This window comes from Scylla paramamosain, chromosome 9 (assembly GCF_035594125.1).
Source record: "Scylla paramamosain isolate STU-SP2022 chromosome 9, ASM3559412v1, whole genome shotgun sequence".
In the NCBI taxonomy this organism is placed as follows: Eukaryota; Metazoa; Arthropoda; class Malacostraca; order Decapoda; family Portunidae; genus Scylla; species Scylla paramamosain.
The window spans coordinates 11785628-11807500 of record NC_087159.1 but is presented as its reverse complement, the minus strand read 5'-3'; the positions used below and the strand labels follow the sequence as shown (position 1 = coordinate 11807500).

Genomic DNA, 21873 nt, shown 5'->3' with positions numbered 1-21873 from the left:
CACTAACTACATGATTACTGAGTCCGTTCCACTCATCTACCACTCTATTCGAGAACCAATTTTTTCCTATCTCCTTCCTAAACCTAAATTTTTCAAGCTTGAACCCGTTATTTCTTGTTCTACCCTGGTTGCTGATCCTAAGAATTTTGCTTCTCCCTTGTTATAACCCTTATACCACTTAAAGACCTCTATCAGGTCCCCTCTTAACCTACGTCTCTCTAGAGAATGTAAATTTAACCGCTTCAACCTCGCTTCGTAAGGAATACTCCTCATCCCCTGTATCCTTTTAGTCATTCTCCTCTGTACTGATTCTAATAGACCTATATCTTTCCTGTAATGTGGGGACCAGAACTGCACAGCGTAGTCTAGATGAGGTCTGACCAGCGCCAAGTATAACTTTAATATTAGATATTTTGGTGAAACCTTTGCTGTTGCCTTGGATATATCAAAAGCTTTTGATAGAGTCTGGCACAAAGCTTTGATTTCCAAACTACCCTCCTACGGCTTCTATCCTTCTCTCTGTAAATTCATCTCAAGTTTCCTTTCTGACCGTTCTATTGCTGCTGTGGTAGACGGTCACTGTTCTCCTAAATCTATTAACGGTGGTGTTCCTCAGGGTTCTGTCCTGTAACCCACTCTCTTCTTATTATTCATCAATGACCTTCTAAACCAAACTTCTTGTCCTATCCACTCCTGCGCTGATGATACTACCCTGCACTTTTCCACGCCTTTTCATAGATGTCCAACCTTTCAGGAAGTAAACACTTCACGCAGGAAGCCCAGAACGCCTGACTTCTGATCTTTCTAAAATTTCTGATTGGGGCAGAGCAAACTTGGTATTGTTCAATGCGTCAAAAACTCAATTCCTCCATCTATCAACTCGACACAACCTTCCAGACAACTATCCCCTCTTCTTCAATGACACTCAACTGTCCCCCTCTTCTACACTGAACATCCTTGGTCTGTCCTTTACTCATAATCTGAACTGGAAACTTCACATCTCATCTCTAGCTAAAACAGCTTCTATGAAGTTAGGCATTCTGAGACGTCTCCGCCAGTTTTCTCACTCCCCATAGCTGCTAACTCTGTACAGTAGCCTTATCCGTCCATGTATAGAGAATGCTTCACATGTCTGGCGGGGGTTCCACTCATACCGCACTTCTAGACAGGGTGGAATCAAAAGCTTTTCGTCTCATCAGCTCCTCTCCTCTAACTGACTGTCTTCAGCCTCTCTCTCTCATCGCCACAATGTTGCATCTCTAGCTGCCTTCTACCGCTATTTTCATGCTAACTGCTCTTCTGATCTTGGTAACTGCATGCCTCCCCTCCTCCTGCGGCCCTCGCTGCTCAAGACTCTTCTTTCTCTCACCCCTTTTCTGTCCACTTCTCTAACACAAGAGTTAACCAGTATTCTCATTCATTCATCCCTTTCTCTGGTAAACTCTGGAACTCCCTGCCTGCTTCTGTATTTTCACCTTCCTATGACTTGAATTCCTTCACGAGGGAAGTTTCAAGACATCCTTCAATTTTTAACTACCGCTTTGGACTCTTTTCTGGGACTGGCATCTCATTGAGATTTTTTTTTATTATTGGATTTTTGTTGCCCTTGGCAAGTTTCCCTCCTACATAAAAAAAAAAAAAAAAAGACTTGATGAGAGAGCAACCGAGTACCATTCCAGAAGACAATGAATACAAGGAAACGAAACACACAAACATACAACGGAACTCAAACCCACAGTGTCACAATCCACTTGACTGACCCTCACGATTTCCTGATAACATTTTTTTTCACTCATAAATCTCACTGAACTAAATGTCATGAAAAATATACCGGAAAAAAAAAAGGTGTCGGAGAAAAGTAAAGACCGTTGAGGCAGAGGGGGAGGCGGGGATGGCGCGGCACCAGCCAACCCTCGGGAGGTAATGGCAGGTACACAGCGCCGTGACGAAAGGCCGATACAGGGAGAGAAAAGAGTCCAGCACAAAGCAGAGAGAGAGAGAGAGAGAGAGGAGAGAGAGAGAGAGAGAGAGAGAGAGGAGAGAGAGAGGAGAGAGAGAGAGAGAGAGATGGATTAATAGATAGATATAGATAAAAAGACAGAAAGACAGATAGACAGACAGACAGACACACAGACAGACAAACAGACAGACAGACGGACAGACGAACGGACGGACGGACGGACGGACGGACGGACAGATAGACAGACAGACAGACAGATAGACAGACAGATAGACAGACTGAGGTAGACAGATAGATAGACAGATTGATAGATAGGTAGAGAAGCAAATAGATATAGATAGATAGATAAACAGTGAGAGAGAGAGAGAGAGAGAGAGAGAGAGAGAGAGAGAGGAGAGAGAGAGAGAGAGAGGAGAGAGAGAGAGAGAGAGGAAGGGGAAAGAGAAAGTATTACTCGCCCCCCCAACGAAACGGTTTACAAGTCCATAGGCGTCCACGTGCGGTTGAGAATTTTGTTTACATAACACCTGAGACCCACGGGTGACGGGTGACCGAGGTGACGTGGTAACTGACTCAAGGTGGGAGGAAGGGTAATCATTTTGGCTTTAATGCTTTATGAAGAAAAAAATGTTGTCTTCCTTTTGATACAGTCGATAATTTTTAACATTTTTGTCATATCTGCTTACAAACACACATACAGCTAAGCACACACAAAGAGACACATGCCAGGCAGTCTAAAGATGGCACTGCACACCCTCCTGTTCTTTCTTATTTATATCGCAGCGTGGGTGGAGTCAGGTGGCAGGGCGTGGCCAGGTTGACCCCCGCCCTCTGACCTGCGTGGCCTGCCGGAGAGAGGAAGGAAGCACACGCCGCGGCTCAATTGGATTGGCCTGCCTTGGCTTACCTTGGCTCGCCTTGGCTCTCTCCCAGGCTCCACCTTCACCTCGCCGGTTTATTGAAAGGAGGAAAAAATTTTAGTGTTTTTTTTTTATTTTTTATATATACGAGTATATAATGATTTCTTCACCATAATCCGGTTTTTTTTCACTTTCTTTTTTTTTTCCTTGTGCCAGGACGGACGCTCATGCGCACTGACACACACACACACACACACACACACACACACACACACACACACACACACACACACACACACATACACGCAAACTGAGGAGAATGATGTTTTTGCGTCATTTCAAAGGAACTCATTTTAGTGTTTCATTATTGTTACTATTATTATTGTACCAGCAGCAGCATAAGTAGGAGCAGTACCAGTAGCAGTAATAGAAGTAGTAGTAGTAGTAGTAGTAGTAGTAGTAGTAGTAGTAGTAGTAGTGATATAAACACATGCATTTACAGTTTTTGCTACTATTTTACCAGTACACATTTCCACCATATGAGGACGCTGGTGTGTTTAAGAGTACATGACATTATCTTACGGAGCTTCATTAAGACCTTTCAGCACACACCCACACCGCTGGAGGGAAAGTGTGTGGCATGCGGGGGTGAAAAGTCTGTTTAACCCTTATCAAGTCATCGCCCCTCGCCACCCTTGCCAACATTACTTCAACTATAATTTTACACTTTATTTCCTATTCAACTCTCTCTCTCTCTCTCTCTCTCTCTCTCTCTCTCTCTCTCTCTCTCTCTCTCTCTCTCTCTCTCTCTCTCTGTTTCATTTCTCCCTCCTATCATCTTTAAGCTTTCTCCATTATTCGATATTTTCTTTTTCTCCCTTCTTTATCTGCTTTTTTATCTTCCTCAATCATTTTTTCCATTTTCTGAGTTATATTTCCTCCTTCATGTTTATTTTCTTTATCCTCCTTCTATCTCTTTATCGCTTTCTCTCTCCTCCTTACCTAATTAATTTCCTTATCTTCTTTCTTTCTTTTCTCATGTATATTTTTTTTCTTATCCTGTTCGTCTCTCTCTCTCTCTCTCTCTCTCTCTCTCTCTCTCTCTCTCTCTCTCTCTCTCTCTCTCTCTCTCTCTCTCTCTTTACCTTCAACCTATTTCTCTATCTATGTTTACTCCTCTTTTCCCAGCGCGGGATATTTGGGGCAAGTGTGTGTGCGCAGTACTACACACACACACACACACACACACACACACACACACACACACTGTTGTCTTTCACTAAGGCTTTAGCACACAGACTCCCTCTCTCTCTCTCTCTCTCTCTCTCTCTCCTCTCTCTCTCTCTCCTCTCTCTCCTCTCTCCCTCTCTTCTCTCTCTCTCTCTCTCCAAAACCAGTCTCGGGATTAATACAAATGTGAGCGGCGCTTATCAAGAGTCTGGCGGCACAATGAGGCAAAAATATAAGCTTTCCTTTGCCAGAATTTGTCACAGTGCTGATGTGATTGTGAACTCATGCACGGGCCATTATTCAACACACATACACACACACACACACACACACACACACACACACACGTATGTTCTCTCTCCTGAGTGGTCTCCGAAAAAAAATAATAAATAGAAAAGTGAGGTTTTTTATGTATGTGAAAGTTAGTTAGTTTGAAGTCTCGATAGCTTATGGGAAAATTATATAAATGCATTTGATAATAATAAAAAAGAATTGGGATAGATAATATGGAACAGCTAGCTAGAAACCTTAACAGCTTACAGAAAATTAGGTAACTGATACCAACGACAAAAAAAAAAAAAGCGATAAGTAATGAGAACGTATAAAAATGAAGAATATAAAAATGGTGAAAAATAGATAGGTAATGAAATAATCCCTCCCCCCCAAAAAAAGTGATGGTCTTAATATAACTAAAGGAATGAACTTACCATTATAAAATACGTTATACAATAAGAATGTATGATGACGAACAAAATAAGAAATGGTGAAAAACAGAGTAAATTAAACATATTATACAAAAAAAAAATAATGATAACTAGAATTAACAATAACAAAACCAGACAAGTAATAAGAACAGACAACAAAGAATCACATGACATACAAACGGTGGATAATAAATAAAGAGAAAAAAAGATAAAAAAAAAAAACATGACTCTTACACAACCTGATAACATATACCCCTAAAAAAAAAAAAAAAAAAAAAAAAAACCTGCAATTAATCAACACACCTGAAAATCTCAATTACCTTCACCTGTCTCATTAATAAGCTGAATATGAATGGAGACTCACACCTTGATGAGCGGGAGGAATCTTATATATGTTAACCCTAATTAACGAACACCGCCGGTCACCTGTGCATCGAAACTCAACAGGAAACCAACTCTCGTCCTTTACAAATGAATAAAAGAGAAAGAAGACTGTAAGAGAGAGAGAAAAAAAAAGAAAGAGCTTATAATCTTCTCAACGCTGGAACTCGTCTAGGAAGCAATAAATAAAAGACAACCTAAGTGCTCGTAATCACTCGCAGGCAATAAACTAAGTAGCCTTTTTAAGCGAGTCAAAGGATGAGTTAATGGACGATGTAGGTGCTGTATATTAACGTAGAGAGAGAGAGAGAGAGAAGAGAGGAGAGAGAGAGAGAGAGAGAGAGAGAGAGAGAGAGAGAGAGAGAGAGAGAGAGAGAAATGCACTGACCCACTCACTCGCCACGACAATGTATACCTTTCTCTCTCTCTCTCTCTCTCTCTCTCTCTCTCTCTCTCTCTCTCTCTCTCTCTCTCTCTGTGTGTGTGTGTATGTGTGTGTGTGTATGTGTGTGTGTGTGTGTGTGTGTGCAATTGACAAGTACTAAAAAAAAAAAAACGTAAAAAGAAGAAGAAAAAAAAAAAAAAAAGACGATCGTGACGGAGGAGAGGCAGCAGACCCGGACTTAATCAGGTCAGCCTCCACCAAGGGTCCTGTTGGCTCAAGGTAAGAAAGAGTGCTTGAAAATACGAAGGAGAAGCAGAAGTGTGGGCTGTGTATGTAGTAGTGGTGGTGGTGGTGGTGGTGGTGGTGGTGATGGGAGAGAATGGATGTCCGTGTGTGGTGAGGGTGAATGTGAATGTGTAGGACAGTGTACGTGTATCTTGTATTGATTTGAAGCCTGTGTTTGTGATTTTTGTTCCTGTATAATGGAAGTATTTTATGTTTTTACAAGGACAAAAAGCCTAGAGAATTTAGTATTAATAATGTGCTGTTTGTCTACGTATCGACATCCCGTTCATATATTCTCCTTGTAAAGACAAACATAATAAAGTGTTTAACGTTTTACTGAAGTGACTGCCATGTATAGACGGAGATTACTGCCGCGTGTAGTCCTGATGGCTTTTTGCACCTTACTTTATTTTCTTATATTTTTATTCTTTGTATTACTGTGGCTGATAAATTAACCACTTAAATCAATCATCTATCTATTTGGCGGTAAAAAAAGAAATCCTGCAGTTAAACGAATAAGAGAATTTTGTATATAACCTCCACATAGCGGTAATAATAATAAATGTCATTCCTTTACACACAGAAAAGACCACAACACTGCGTAAAATATAAATGAAAACAGTGAAAAAAGTCATGTGATGTGAAATATTATGAAAACAGGTGTGTGTGTGTGTGTGTGTGTGTGTGTTCCTGTCTGTCAACGCGCCAAGACGCTCTCGGGGACAGACGGAGATGAGATAAGATGAGCAGTGAGAGGAAGACTTTGACTTTCTTGTCGCTCTTCATGTCAGATGTGTGTGTGTGTGTGTGTGTGTGTGTGTGTGTGTGTGTGTGTGTGTTTGTTTGTTTGTTGGTTCATTTGTCCATCCTCTCTTCCTTCTTCCTCCCTTCTCCACTTTTTTTTTACATTTTAACTTTTTTCATTTCTAGCTTTTTTTTTACGTGTTTGGCTATTAATTTATTCATATTCCATTAATTTGAGTATTGTTTTCTATGCATTCAAACACACACACACACACACACACACACACACACACACACACACACACACACACACACACACACAAGAAAACGAAAAAAAGAAAAAAAAAACAAAGAAAAAACACTCCAAACACACAACCAACCAACCAAACAAACAAACAGACAAACATCTTACGGCAGGCAGTTTCGTAATCGGTTAAAAACAAACACAAAACCGTAATCTTTCACTCCTAAATACCGCATCGTCACTGTTTAATTTCCTGCTTCGCGTGCTGTTATGTTCTTTCCTTTACTTCCTCCCTCACCACTACGGGTTTCCTCAACATACGCCATCAAATCCTCTTTCCGTGTCCGCCTTCCTTCCACCTTACCGTGACTGGCTACTTGGTTACCTGCTTGCCTTTTCCCGTCTCCTGTGTTCGATTCACTGTCACTTTTTTCCCTCTCCGGTTTCCTCTGCGTTTTGTTTGTTTCCGTTTTTTTTTTTTTTTTATAATTCTTTGGGAGAGGAAATCTTTTGCTTCAGACACACGAACAGTCAAAAAAAGATGATGATGATGATGATGATTGGTCTCATTCTTTTCTTCTTTCCTAAGTTTAGTTCTTTTTCCACTTCCTTTGGCTATATATTCCTGTATCAGTACACAGTATTCTTTATCTTCTCATTCCTTCTTTTTCTCTTTCCTTCTCCCATCCTTTCATTTCTATAGACTGTCCTTCCTTCATCCTCTCTTTCTATTCTCACTTCATTCCACTGTGCCTCTCCTACCCTTTTCGTTTCCCACCCTCATTCTTTCAGTCCGATCTTCCCCTCCTTTCTTCTCCAGCTCCTTCATTTCCTACATGGCCACCAGACCCCGCGACGCCTTCACCTGGGTCACTGAGGTTGGTGACTTTTTGGGTGCTAAGCTGACTTGGTGAACAATTCCTTTTCTTCCTCACCTCTGACCCCTTAATGCAGGAAAGTGGTCAGGTATCAAGGAGGAGGAGGAGGAGGAGGAGGAAGAGGAGGAGGAGGAGGAGGAGGAGGAGGAGGAGGAGGAGGAGGAGGAGGAGGAGGAGCAAGAGAAAGGTAACACAAAACCATGATGTAATTTATAGAAGTAACATGACATAAGAAAGATATAAAGAACAGAAAAAGGAAAAAAAAAGTACGATGAAGTTGAGAGAAGAGGAGAAAAGCGAAAAAGGAAGAGGAAGCAGACGATAAAGAAAAAAGAGAAGGGTACAATATCATGTGGTGATTTAAGAAAGTAGTAAAGATATGACTAACACAAGGAAGGAAAAAAATAATAGGAAAAATAATTCACGAAGTAAAAGAAGAGGTGAAAGAGAAGAGAATGATGCAATACCATATAGCAATGAAGGAGACAAATATATGAGGTGAGAAAAATAAAAAAAACACGAGAATGATGAAGGAAAGGACACAAAAGAAAAGTAAGACGAAAAGCAAAAGGAGAAGGAGAAAGACCAACAAAATAAAGGAGGAAAAGGAATAGGAAGAAAATAACGATGAAGGTGAAAGATGGACACAATACAAGACAGTGACGCAACACGTGAAGGTAACACGCGACCACGGAATGAAAAGAAAAGTAAGGAATGGAATATATATATTTTTTTGAGGACACACCTTCCTAATTTGGTGTCCCATTGTAGCATATGTAGGAGGTAGACGGACCGGTTCTCTGGTTGTGGCTGCACGTACGTCCCGACCCTTGTTCATATGCAACTGTCTATTCGTCTCTTTTCGCCGCTAAAGAAAACGTAAGCGACACGAGGGCAGGGAAAGGAAAGGGAGGGTGTGACGTGATGTATGGACGAATAAATATACACCAAGTCACCTTAATAATATTCCAGCAGGTGAACTCTTGGAACACGTCACTCTGTAAAAGTTCCTCTAGTAAATATCATCACATATGACCCGCGAGAACCTGCCACGAGAAAATACAGTATCATTTGTTGTGGCGAAATATCAACGCCGCGCGGTCTCCCTACAACACAGTAATATTCGTTTTCTGTTTATGGCGCGAGCGGGGGACCCTGATATTTTCGTGTTTACCTGCCGGCGCGAGATTTAGACTGGGTTACCGAGAATTTTGACCCTGCATGGAACAAGACATTTGGGTTATATTGGCACTTGGGCACAAAGGAAACCGGTATTGGCTGCTAACACTGCTGCGGCGAGAGGAGGAGAGGGAAGCAAAGATAATAGATGCAAACACTGCTAGAGAGAGAGAGGAGGAGAAGGAGGCAAGGACACGGGCTGACCCTTTCACTATTGTGGTTGTCTTTGCTAACATTCGGACCAATGTAAAAAATTGCATGACACACGAAAAAAAGAAGGTTACATTTATGTTTTCTAGGTTACAGTACTATTCACAAGATTGCAGTAAAATGGTGCCTAAAAATGTTGTAAGTGATGATGAGAAAAAATTTATTGGCAAAAACTGTCTTGAAGTGAAAGGTTTACGGTAGAGTTTTGAGCTTCCAAGACACAGCATTTTATCGTCACTGACTTCTCATATTTTCACTTCTGTCTGCAACCATAGAAACAAAAAACGGATAACAAAATCAAGCACTATGAAAGAAAGTAAAACAAAAACGGGGAGAAAAAAAAAAGAGGAAGCTAAGTGACAGATTAAGATCGAATTTAAAGCTTTAAATCCCCTAGACGCCTGAGTTCTACCATAAACAGAAAGATGATTGGAGGAAATAGATTCACAGAGTAGTGAATTTCAGTAAAAAAAAAATAAAATAAAATAGATAAATAAAAAATAAAATAAATAAATAAATAATAAAAAAAAACAAACTAAGTAATCAGATTGCTTGTGCTGAGCCAACAGAAAGCTTTCAGTCTAGATAAATTTATGGATCGTCTAGATAAATTTATGGATCGGAATGACAGGTGAGTGTTGGTAGGTACGAATTCTTTTACACACAAACTGCCACGTGTAGACCTACTGGTTTCTTGCAGCTTCTCTTACAAATGTTAAGTAATTCTTTTTCCCCCAGTCATCTAAAGAGAGAGAAAAAAAAATAAATAAATTGCATAATAATTAGATACTAGAATGGTGAGAGGAAGAGATAAGCAAACACAAAGATTGAGGTCAGAGTTTTAGCGCCCAAGACTTATGACTGCGCTTCATTATCACCTATATCTCATTCCTTATTCCTCTGCCCTTTATCTAGTATTGCCTACAGAAGCTGAATGAGAACCCACGTGTCTTTCCATGATAAACAGATGGATTTAAGGTTAAGTTCAAGTTGCGTTCCCCAAACCATTGCAGTCTGTCTGTCTTGGCTGACTCGTTTCTTTACCATTTTTATTACTAGTATTGATTAACGTTAGTATTTTTTTTTTTTTTTTTAGTTAGTAGGCCTATTGTAATTTAATCGAATATATTGTGGATCTTTTTTTTTTTTAACTGCTATAGACTTTTTTGTTACTTTCAGAGGACGGTAAAAAAAAAAAAAAAACTTTGCATCGACACACGGCAAAAAAATAAAAAAAATAAATACATAAAATAAATAACATAAAATAAATAAATAAATAAATAAATAAATAAATAAATAAATAAATAAATAGGAGGCTTATTTCGTTTTCAAGAAACTGTTATAAAAGTGAATCTCTAAAAGTCACAAGTGGTTGAGAAAAAAAGTGTAGCAGTGAAAGGGTTAACTATGATTAGCACGTATAATTAACTCTCTCTCTCTCTCTCTCTCTCTCTCTCTCTCTCTCTCTCTCTCTCTCTCTCTCTCTCTCTCTCTCTCTCTCTCTCTCTCTCTCTCTCTCTCTCTCTCTCTCTCTCTCTCTCTCTCTCTCTCTCTCTCTCTCTCTTCTTTACTGAATTTATTACAAGAAACGCAAGGGTTGGAGTATCATCACCATCTTTTCCCTTTCGCTCACAATCTACAAGAAGTGCTTTCACTATTTCCCACGCAGCGTTCTACAGGGAAGGAGTTGTTTAATCCTTTCACTGTGACACGAAACAATTAGCAGCCACAGAAGCAATGCATGAAGTCTTTATAAGCAGCTACAAGAAAGTCAGCGATGAAAAAGAATACATTTTGCAATTTCTTCCCAGCTTAAGGATTGGATGTGGCTGTAGAACAAGTAAAGATGTCTCAGAGTGATTAGTAATAAGGGAAAGGTGTACCAGGTGCAGTCAAAGGGTTAATGCTAAGAGTCTATAGTGTTATTATCAGCACAAGCATCATCATTATTCTATCTTCTGCTCTCGCCAGCACAAGGTGAAGAAGAGTTCCCGCGTCTCTCAATATGAAACAAACATGTAACTTCACTAACGTCAGAAGTGTTGCAACGAGGTGGTGTGTGTGTGTGTGTGTGTGTGTGTGTGTGTGTGTGTGTGTGTGTGTGTGTGTGTGTGTGTGTGTGTGTGTGACCGGCCACCAGCCAGCCACTCTCCTCTCCACTTTCACTCTCCACGACCTGAGCCAAGAGAGAGAGAGAGAGAGAGAGAGAGAGAGAGAGAGAGAGAGAGAGAGAGAGAGAGAGAGAGAGAGATTGAGACAGAGACAGAGAAACAGCGACAAAGAGAAAAAGGAGACAGAAAGAGGAGACAAACAGAGAGAGGAGATAGAGAGAGGAGACGGAGAGACAGAGACAGAGAAAGGAGATAAAGACAGAGAGAAAGAGGAGACAGAGACAGAGAGAAAGAGGAGACAGAGAGAGAGAAAAAGAGACAGAAACAAAGAGAAAGAAGAGACAGAGACAGAGAAAAAGAGGAGACAGAGACAGAAAGAGGAGAGGAGAGGAGAGGAGAAGAGAGGAGAAGAGAGGAAAAGAGAGGAGAGAAAAGAGGAGAGGAAAAAGAGAAAAGAGAGGAGAGAAAATAGAAAAGAGGAGAAGAGCAGAGGAGAGAAAAAAAAAAGAGAGAGAGAGAGAGAGAGAGAGAGAGAGAGAGAGAGAGAGAGAGAGAGAGAGAGAGAGAGAGAGAGAGAGAGAGAGAGAGAGAGAGAGAGAGAGGCTGTCGTGTAAGCAGAAGACAGTGGAACCATAAACAAGATCTGGACAATGTGGAAGTAAAAACAATAGAAAAAAAAAAAGAACAAAGAAAGACAAAAAAAAAAAAAAAATGTGTGATAATTTGTAAACAGGTTGGTGTCCCTTTCTATGCCTTTTTTTCGAGCGGTGATGAAGGAGGGGAGGCGGGAGTGTCTGGTTCTGTGTCTATCTGTGTAAATTAATAGGAAAGAAAAGCTGCTCTCTACAAGGAAAGGGATCTGCGTGTGTGTGTGTGTGTGTGTGTGTGTGTTTATCCCGGTGACGTGGTATAATAGTACCAATAGTTAGTTGGAAGGCTAAAGAATATATTGAAATGCATATGAAAATATATATAAAGATCTATCTACACATCTCTTTATCTTTGTTTACATCTCTGTCATCTACGAATGCACACATGTATATCTCTCCAAATGGCTATCTGTATATCTAGCCATCCATCCAGCTATCAGGCCACATACACTGCTTCTCACTAACTTGACACGATAACAAGACCTTCGTAAATTCTCACTGAAAAAGCCAAGTGCACCAAACAATACGACACCTAGAATACATCATACGAATAAAATAAACACAGCAAATAAACAATGACAATAATAAAGATAAACAGACCAATAAACAAGCAGTAAAGTCACACCCTTTGCTGCACCACTCCCAGTATTTCCTCAGAGCAAAGGAGGAAAGAGAGAGAGAGAGAGAGAGAGAGAGAGAGAGAGAGAGAGAGGGAGAGAAAGGGAACTGAACTGCCTATACTTATGTCTTTGAAGCGTCAACCGAACGACTGACGATGAGACGGGAGGAAAGGTAGAAGAGTGAAAGAGAAGCCAGTCAATTCGAACATGAGAAACCTTTAGGGGGAGACAATAAGGAGATAAATAAGCTTGTTCCTTTTATGCCTCACACAAGCAGACAATGCGACACTTTGTTCCCCACCCGAGCACTGCAGTAGTAGAGAGAGAGAGAGAGAGAGAGAGAGAGAGAGAGAGAGAGAGAGAGAGGGGGGGTGGGGAAGGGAGTGAGAAAGGGCACCGCAGGGAGTAGAAAGCAAATGTTATTTTCTTATCAATCCATTATCTCTCTCTCTCTCTCTCTCTCTCTCTCTCTCTCTCTCTCTCTCTCTCTCTCTCTCTCTCTCTCTCTCTCTCGCAACAGGAAGCTCGTATGTGAATAGCCGGATTAAGAGTCGTGTCAGCGGGATCTTAATTCTCCTGAGGCCGCGGCGGGATGGAGTCTAATTTAAACTACCAATCACTGCCGCCTGCCGTCCCTCCCTCCTTTCTTCCCTACCCCGCCCTGGCTCTCTCCCGCCACTCCCTGCGCTGTTGCAAGACTCAAGAGGCCTGGTGGGGAAGCAACCACGGCCACCTGGAGCCCCTGAAGCCCCTCGCACCCGTGGGAGGCACCCGTGGGAGGCATCGCTATCTCACGTTGACATCTCGCATCTTCCTCCCATAACGAGAAACACCTGACGTCGCGGCGGGTGATGGAGGGGTCCGCGGCCCCACAGTGTGTTGCGGTTCCCTCAGGCCACGACCTCGCCGTCCCCTGCCACCTCACACCCCTCAATCTCCGCCTCCTGGCTCGGCAGCGCGGCCTAAACACTCCGTCAGCCGCAATTAAGTTCTCGTTTAGCGTCGTCTTCTTGCCGCCCGCGAAAGTTTTTGTGCGAGTGAGGAAGAAGAGTGCGCTTGGTCTGATTCTTTCTACTGGGCCTGACTAGTGTGGCTCATCCGATTGCTGGAACACGCGAACCTCAATAGAGAACTTTACAAGATCACAGAAATTTATGGATGGGGCTGATATGTGGATATAGGTATGTAAGTATGTAAGTTTTTATTCATGAACTGCCACGTGTAGGCCTAATGGTTTCTTCCATTTTCCCTTATGTTCTTATCTTGTTAAGCCCCTTCACCGCAGCATAGTCATGTTCTATTTAGCACATTCTCACCAGGGAGCTAATTTAATTATCTAGTCTAAAAAAACTAGTGAACGTCTTTTCTTGTCAAACTGTGGCAAGAAATTATGCAAAAGTAAGAATGCTTTTCCAGAAGGGCCAAGCGCCGGACCTGCTTGCAGTGTGCGCCGTGTCCGGGTCAGGAGCCACGAGGCAAACACGGCAAAGCGTCACCAAAGGAAGAGTGTTCCTGCCTCGCCTTCTGCACGAGGATTAGTTACGCCGCGCCACATCAGGGACTTTCAGGTAGGGGTTTTCATGTTAAAAATACAAGGAACCCTTACTATAATCTATAAAAATGATAACACATTATTTCATATTCAAGCATTGAAAGTTACCCATTAACAGGCAGACTGGTTTATTTGTTTATTACGATGCATTACAAATGACAAGTGCTGTGAAAGACGCTGTGGCGAAGTGTTTGTATCTGACGGTGTTTATATCTCAACTCCATGTCATTAAAATAGCCTCTAAAAATCAGTCCTGATTATTCACACGCTGAAACTTAGATTCCTTTCTTCCTACCGATACACACACACACACACACACACACACACACACACACACACACACACACACACACACACACACACACAGTTCACACAGGGGAAGCAACAGAAAGCCCGACTTCAGATCTCTCTAAAATTTCTGATTGGGGCAGAGCAAACTTAGTATTGTTCATTGCCTCAAAAACTCAGTTCCTCCATCTATCAACTCGACACAACCTTCCAAAACAACTATCCCCTCTTCTTCAGTGACACAACTGTCTCCCTCTTCTACACTGTCCTTTACTTATAATCTAAACTGGAAACTTCACACCTCATCTCTAGCTAAAACAGCTTCTATGAAATTAGGTGTTCTGAGTCGTTTCCGTCAGTTTCCAGCTGCTAACTCTTTACAGGAGCATTATCTGCTCATGTATGGAGTATGCTTTACATGTATGGGGGGGTTCTACTCATACTGCGCTTTTAGACAGGATGGAATCAAAAGCTTTTCGTCTTATCAACTCCTCTCCTCTAACTGACTGTAACTGACTGTCTTCAGCCTCTTTCTCATCGCTGCAATGTTGCATCTCTCGCTATCTTCTACTGCAATTTTCATGCCAACTGCTCTTCTGATCTAGCTAACTGCATACCTCCCCTCCTTCCGCGGCCTCGCTGCACAAGACTTTCTTCTTTCTCTCATTCCTGTTCTGTCTACCTCTCCCATGCAAGAATTAACAAGTATTCTCAGTTATTCTTCCCTTTCTCTGGTAAACTCTGGAAATCCCTTCCTGTCTCTGTATTTCCATCTTCCTATGACTTAACTCTTTCAAGAGGGAGGTCTCAAGACACTTATCCTTTAATTTTTGACGACCTCTTTTAACTGTGTTCGAGGACCGGCACCTCAGTGGGCCTTTTTATTTATTGTAGTTTTGTTATATATATATATATATATATATATATATATATATATATATATATATATATATATATATATATATATATATATATATATATATATATATATATATATATATATATATATATATATATATATATATATATATATATATATATATATATATATATATATATATATATATATATATATATATATATATATATATATATATATATATATATATATATATATATATATATATATATATATATATATATATATATATACGTACGTACGTACGTACTTACATATATACATACACCCATTGATAGTTTAACCACAAGAACGCAGACTAAATTATACAATACTAGCTGAACATTAAACACAATATTTCTAGTAAAATAGATAAAGCATGAATAAAAATAAAGAATATAGATTTATATAAGTCATGAAAAAAATGACAACATACATACTTACATACACGCATACGCACATCAAGAAAAAAAAAAAAAAAGAAAACCACAACAGAGGACAGTGACGGTCACCGCTGACAGCGATCACCCAACAACAACAACGACAACTCTGTGTGTGTGTGTGTGTGTGTGTGTGTGTGTGTGTGTGTGTGTGTGTGTGTGTGTGTGTGTGGACAGCTGGCGCCCACCTGCGAGTATGCCGACCCACCGCCCACCACCTACCATCCTCCCCTCCACCTGTCGTCCACCACCCACCCGCTGCCCACTCTATGTATCCATCGCTTATCATCCACTATCCACACCGCTCCACCATCCACCCACCGCCTATCACCCACTGCCCACCACCCGCCAACCACCAACCACTTAACCTAACCTAACCTAACCTAACCTGTCTGTCAGCACACTGACATTTTAACACCAGGACAAAAAAATACAAGTAAATAAATAAACAGAAAGAAAAATAAGACTTCACGCTAACAATTTCACACACACACACACACACACACACACACACACACACACACATACAAAAGGGGGACATTGGGTTCACTATATAGAGAGATGCCTTCAACGCAATACCTACTGTAGATGGAGGAGGAAGAGGAGGAGGCGGAGGTGGAGGAGAAGATGGAGGAAGAGTAAGAGCAGGAGGTGGTGGTGGCGATGATGATGATGATGATGATGATGATGATGATGATGACGACATTGAAGATGATAAGTATGAGAAAGAGAATACTACTACTACTACTACTACTGCTGCAACTACTGCTACTACTACTACTACTACTACTACTACTACTACTAATACTACTACTACTACTACTACTCCTTCCTCTTCTACAACTAATAACCACAACAAGAATAACAACACAGAAGACACTGGCGCACCATCATACATCCTTAATGACTGCCTATCTCTTCCTCCTTGTGTTCCTCCCGCACACCCAAAGACCACATTCTGAAACACTTCTGCGCCGCATCTCCACTAATTTGAAAAGGCTGCAGTTGAAGTTACACGTGTTTTTAAGGGTGTTTTTACGGTACTAGTGACAGATTAACGTTTTCTACATTTTTAACGGGAGAAATACTCTTGAGAACCCGCCTGATCCTCTTTGTGGCCTTTGAAAATAGTCGTGGTGAGAGAGCCAAGTGTTCCTGATTACAGGCACAAGACCCAGCCAAGCCCTATCACCCTCTGGCCTCCCGTTGCATCCCGCCTGGTATTACTTCACCGCGCCTCCGCCACGTGAAGGTAATAATGGGCGCCCGGAGGTGAAACTGGCGCCGCTAATGGGTGTTTCTAAAGAGAGAGAGAGAGAGAGAGAGAGAGAGAGAGAGGGAGTAATGGAGCTCTTAAGTTACGTATAAGGTCGAAAGGGTACGACGCATTTCTCTCTCTCTCTCTCTCTCTCTCTCTCTCTCTCTGCAGACATGAGATCATCACCACACTTGAACACATTATTGGTGTTTCGTATTACAGTTAGTCTCGGGGATTTCCTTTCGCAAAGTAGCTTGAACATAAACGAGAATTAGTATGCAAGACTTCCTTCGTGATGTGGCAGAGACGAGACTTTATTTTGTGGAGTTTCTTTCTCAAAATAATGTCAATAGGAAATGATTATGTGGCGGGGACTGCTTCGGAAAGCATCATGGAATATAACTTAGAGAGAAGAGGTTGGTGTGAGGTGAACATGAATATTCTCGATGTTTTCAGTGTTTTATTTCGACTATTTTCAACAGGGTGTAGTGGAATTTACAGTGAGTGATTTTGTGATTATACTGATAACTGAAAATAAGAATTCTGCATCATCAACGAAAGAAATAGTAATAATTATTTTTCACATTATCTGTTGGAAGTTCTAGGGATTTTCAAAATTGTTTTCGTGATCAAACTGGTAGCTAATCAATAATCAATAACAAAAAAAAAAAAAAACCCTACGTGAAAACTAAACTGAAATAGTCCTAATGAGAGTCCAAAGAGTTTAGTACAAGCCAAAGTGTGTGAAAAGAGAGTCGGTTCAGGTACAGTGTGTGCGTGAGTGGATGTACTTGTTTATGTATGTTAGGATGTGGGTAATACAGAGAAATTAGTGTGTGTGTGTGTGTGTGTGTGTGTGTGTGTGAGAAGGGGAAGTTGTTAAGTGTGGGTTTGTGAGTGGTATGATCAAGGTTGCGCGATGGAGAAAAGAATTATGAAGTGTGTGGGTGTTTGGTGGGTGTGGAGCGAATGGGCTTATGATGCAGTGCCGCTGAGTTGACTGAATGATTGATTGATTGATTGACTAACTTGAAAACACCAAAAAAAACAAAAACAAAAACAAACAAAAAATTATACGCCGCTGCACGAAAAAGAAGAATAAAACTATTAAACCAAAAATTAACGAGAGACAAGATAAAAACAAGAAGGAAATAACACAAAAGGAATATGACTTTGAAAATATGATTGCTTTCAAATAACGCAAAAGAAGGACGGAGTGCGTGGATGGGTCATAGGATGGAGTGGTGAAGTGGATAGATGGAGTGGGAGAGGGACGGCGAGGAGAGGTGGAGCGGGCGAGCGAGGTACAAATGACGGAATAATGTTTATAAGTTGTTGGTATAGGTCAGGGTGTGAACTTGTAAGGGTCACGACATTACCTTGAGGACGTACATTGTGGTGACGAGGGCATGTGGCGCGTGGACGTTGGGTGGTGGAGTGGGAGGGATGGAGGCATGAAGGAAGGGAGAGGGAAGAGGAGAAATATCGCTGGAATGCTTCAGTTTAGAAAAGAGAGAGAAAAAAAATTACTTTCGCGTTTTATTTTAAAGATAGGTATTATCTTTTAAATGCCTACTTGCTTCCCTCCCCCATCTGTGTGTGAGTGTGTGCGTGTATGTGTGTGTGTGTGTGTGTGTGTGTGTGTGTGTGTGTGTGTGTGTGTGTGTGTGTGTGTGTGTGTGTGTGTGTGTATGTGTAGAATCATATATGGCCGTCAATCTTTTTTCAGCCTTACGCACCTCGCTGTCTGTTTTGACACACACACACACACACACACACACACACACACACACACACACACACACACACACACACACACACACACACACTTGAAGGATACACAAAATGTCAGGATTTAATGTGTAATAACCTTCACATCTATCGCTATTTCTTGTCACGAAGGAAAGGAACGTACTGGAATTTATGTATATACTGCATTGATACATTCTGAATGGAATAGATAAACAGGCTGGCAAGGCTAGAGGGAGAAGAAGAAGAAAAAAAATTGAAAAATAATGAAGAGGAGGATGAAAATGCATGGGAAAGATCAGGCTTTGCTCTTGCTTTTTGCTAAGAATAGTAAGAAGGAAAGAAACAGTAAGGAATAAGAGAGAAAAAGCGAAGAAGGCGGAGGGTCATGTCACGAAAAGGTCACCGGGAAAAAAAAGGGTTCACTCCTGGCAAGGTCGTGCGTTAGGCTCCCTGGCTTGGCTCCCTTGCCTTCCTTGGGCGCTTAGAGGATCAGGACTGTGAGGGGAGGGGAGGGAGGGGTCACGAGGGATGCCTGCTGACGGGGAAGACAGGGGGAGGCAAGGTCACGAAAAGAGCAGAGTCAAGGGAGTCCCAGCAGGGAGGCGAGGCGAGCAAGCAGGCAAGCGATACACGTGGGGTCCTGAAGGGGCGGGTCACACGTGTGCGAGACCTCGTGACGCGCCCTCTCTGCTTGTCGGAGGAGCGTCTCTGATAGAACGATGCGGCCCTGCTTCCGCAGGGACTTAGGCGGAGGGCTTTGAAGAGAGATTATCATTGTTCGGTATTTGGAGTTCAGGGTGAGTGGGATGGGGCGCGAGGCCAGAGTGGGAGCGGCTACTCTGATGGCGGGTGACGTGCGTCTAGAAGCCAGCATCGGGTACTGTGCGACGAGCGGGTGTGGATTCTTTGCAGGTAGTGTGTGAAGTCTTAGGATTGGGAGCGAGAAGATCCTTGTGGCCGAGGCATAAAATGTGGCCATGGCGGGCGTAATTCCCTTCCACAGGCTGACGATGGAAAGCAGGGAAAAGAGGTGATGAGAGTGGTGATCAACGACAATCAGATGCCTGCGATCAGCACATCCCTCAGGTGAGCATTGCTGCTCCCACCTCGCCAGCAGATCAGCCAGGGTTGTGTGGGGGCAGCCCTGGCAACTTTCCAGCCCGTCTAGCGTACACAGCGCGCACTCCTTTTGCTTGGCGTCCCCGCACGTGTGGACCAACCGATCGCGGTGCGCAAAGGCGAGGTGCAGGAGCTCCTGCCTCTGCTGGGTGGTCAGCTTACCCGCATCAACATTGTGAAGGTCCGTCTGGATCACCGCCGCCAGGTGGCAGCGGGTGCAGCTCGCCGAGGGCCGCGCCAGCAGGCAGGCGTGGGCCAGCTCCTCTTGGTGCTCGGTGGCCAGTCGCAACATCCCCTCGAAGTCTATCTGCTTCTCCTTCGAGGCAACTGTGCGGGGAGAGCTGACCCCGAAGACCTTTCTAATTCTCTCCTTTAATGCAGCAAACATAAGAAAGAAACAGTTATTGAATCTTAATCGATTACCAGACTGACAACTCGAAAATGACTGATGCCGGTGTACTCAGCTTGCGATTCAGCGTCGCGGTGACTCACAGCTGTGGTGGGAGGCGGTAGACATGTGCCACGGTGCAGGTTGAGGCTTCTCTTTGATGTGAGGTGAAGAGAAGTGTGATGAACTGTTTTATTTGTTTTGTTTTTTGACAAGAGTAATTATAGAACAAAACTTAGTATCCTCATTCGTTACTATAAAGCAACTGCTGCTTTCAAACAGCTTGCCAAAAATTCAATAATTTTCACACGGCTAAAAGATCCGCTATCATGTTGAAACATAATATTTAAGATTTCAGGGCTTTCCGCAGAGGATCGGAGCATTCCATTACAGACACCTGTTGTCGCCAAGACTAAGGTAATACAAAGGAATACATTATGATTCCATCAGGCACTACATTTTGGCTCAAAGCAAATGATGAGCCCAGCCTGCATTGTGACTTTGGGACTGGAACTCGCGGCCATGGCTGTGATGGGCCACGTGTCACCCTCAGGCAATTCATGGAGGTAACAGGCATCATGTTTAGAGTCACGGAAGTATTTAACGTATTATTTTCTTATGAGAAGACAGACCATGCATAAATCCTTGGCTACACGGCACCGAATCCTCAATGTGATACCCAAGCTACGTGACGCCGAGTCCTATGTCTAATTCCACCCAACGTGGCATGGGATCCTAACCTTAATTCCAGTGGGGAATGGTGGACTGCTCGCCGCCAGCCATTCACCCTCTAAGAATTTTAGTGACAAAGTGAAATGAGTATTGATTCAGACACTCCACCACTTAATCACTATAATCCCATGCACACAATCTAAAGTAATGTACTACTACCTACCGTGGTGTGTGTGTGTGTGTGTGTGTGTGTGTGTGTGTGACCCCATTACCTGTTCTGCATTCAGTCCAACAGAGATATCCATATTTCATCTTAAATACAACCACTCTGCTCCTGCCATAACCAGAAAGGACATAACAGCAGCACATCACAGGAATCTTACCTCGGAGAAGTGTGTCGCCAGGAGAACGTGTTGAGGAGGCGATATGAAGCAGGGCAGAGGAGGCGGCAGCGGTGTTGTTTTGGTGATGCCAGACAGTGCCACGGTGAGTGACCGCGGGTGTAAATCTTCTTGGTATCTTTTCATTAGCCACGTTTGCAGTAATTTTGACGGATCCTGATCACAACTTGAAAAATATAAGCTAATTAAGAATGCAGATTCCAGGCGGTAAACACGTACACGTACATTATTTAGTTTTCTCAAGTGTATATATATAAAGAGAGGGAGACAAACATTGTGTCTACCGCCATTTTCAGTCTGCCCTGGCGGAAGAGAAGTGGTGTCACGTAATACTCTTCTGTCTCCTTCTTTATTTGTCTATTTTGTGTGTTACTGCCTCACCCTCAGCGCCTCCACGAACCCTCAGTAAGTAGTGATGTGTAAATAATCCCAGTTACATAATTAGTTATGACGTAGTAAGATATACCGTGGTTGTTTACGGATTGGTAGAGAAGTCATCTGAGATTCAAAACATTGCCTGACCAGTGTTATCTCTCTCTCTCTCTCTCTCTCTCTCTCTCTCTCTCTCTCTCTCTCTCTCTCTCTCTCTCTCTCTCTCTTATCTAAACACAACACGCAACGAACATAATATACAAACAAGACTAACGATATTTCTGAGGCAGAG

At 42.3% G+C, this 21873-nt stretch overlaps 1 protein-coding gene across 1 annotated transcript in view; it reads right to left on the bottom strand.

Moving 5' to 3' along the window:
* The window catches only part of LOC135103608 (uncharacterized), a 99723-nt gene extending 78436 nt beyond the window's left edge, over positions 1–21287 (bottom strand). The window contains exon 1 of the mRNA XM_064010083.1: positions 21192–21287. The gene's annotated coding sequence lies outside the window, so the exon portion shown is untranslated. The remainder of the gene's footprint in view (positions 1–21191) is intronic.
* Between the last annotated feature and the right edge of the window lie 586 nt (positions 21288–21873).